Source organism: Scleropages formosus, chromosome 6 (assembly GCF_900964775.1).
Source record: "Scleropages formosus chromosome 6, fSclFor1.1, whole genome shotgun sequence".
Taxonomy (NCBI): domain Eukaryota; kingdom Metazoa; phylum Chordata; class Actinopteri; order Osteoglossiformes; family Osteoglossidae; genus Scleropages; species Scleropages formosus.
In genome coordinates, this window is record NC_041811.1 from 2,994,042 (window position 1) to 2,995,246 (window position 1,205).

The 1,205-nt window shown below is 36.7% G+C and overlaps 1 long non-coding RNA gene across 1 annotated transcript; it reads left to right on the forward strand.

Annotated features, from left to right (window-relative positions):
• Positions 1-352: 352 nt before the first annotated feature.
• Positions 353-700, forward strand: LOC108923623 (uncharacterized). The gene is made up of 3 exons (XR_001965240.1): positions 353-383; positions 496-531; positions 651-700. It is a non-coding gene; the product is annotated as an uncharacterized LOC108923623 (long non-coding RNA).
• The last annotated feature ends 505 nt before the right edge of the window (positions 701-1,205 follow it).

The window sequence follows — 1,205 nt, forward strand, 5'->3', positions numbered from 1 at the left end:
AGTAAAAGGTTTTCTCAGAATAAATATGTAATGTCTCAGATGTGCTGGTCAAAACAATTCAGGTGAAGGGTCATATTGCCAGACACTAGCACTGACTGAAGTCTGTGTTGGAATCCAGTTTGAACACTGAGATAAGTCCAATTCTTATGTTGTGCAATATATTATATTTATATCTTTCTAATGAAAAAGGAATTTGTACTTTTTTAATTATACAAATATAGAACTTCTATGTTGGATAGTTGGATGTTGAGTCAGCCCATGAACATTATTGGGTGCTCTGGTTTCCTGTGTATAAGAGAGAAAGGTCCTCATTATCTATATTCATTCTAACAGAGTAAAACAGAGCGTAACCATGATTCTGTACATGCTGCTTCTCAGACTGAGTAAGTAATACTGGTTTGTATTTTTCTGAGATGAGAACTAAGAATTGGGATGGATGAAAGTGTCTGTAAATGAAAGCAATAATTACTTCTGTTTTTTTTTCTTTTTCTTCAGCCTTTTTCCACCTTAAAATGACAAGAATTTATTCAGGTATTTGGTACATCAAACATTTCTCAAGATTGTGTGAAATTAATCTGAAATCATATTATGAGTATTGTGAAAACCGCTGACATGGAAACACGATTCTTTTTAACACAATTTCTCTTCAGAAGACATCGGAGCAATTACGACTCCTGTCATAGAAGTGCCTGTAACAATAAACTTAGTGGAAGAAGGGAAGATTCGCTGTGAAGCCCAGACTGGAGATTACTGTCTCTTCTACAAGGACCACAGTGAAGTTCCATTCAGGACAGTGGAATATAACACACAATATAAAGTCTGTATCTTTCGTGTACCTGGAGAGGATATTTTGGGAGAGAGGGCTGTTGAGTCTGAAACAGAGGTGTTTTTAAGCTGTGCTGTTGGACTAAACTCAACAGGAGGAACACGTCTCTCGCAGCGCAGTGAGGTGAAGAAGATGGTAATAACAGGTAAGTCTTCCTATACAGGTTATTTATGAATAAGTTTCTCTTTTTCCATAATGTAATTCTATATATGTGTTTGTTATCCACAGATCCATTTGTAGTAAGGATTACAGCAGATAAAATAAAGATCAATGTACAGGAGTTGATCAAAGTTCGATGTGAGGCCCAAAGAGGAACTCGGTGTCATTTCTACACCGACCAGAGTGAAAGTCCAATGAGGACAGAAATGTTCCAGTCCAG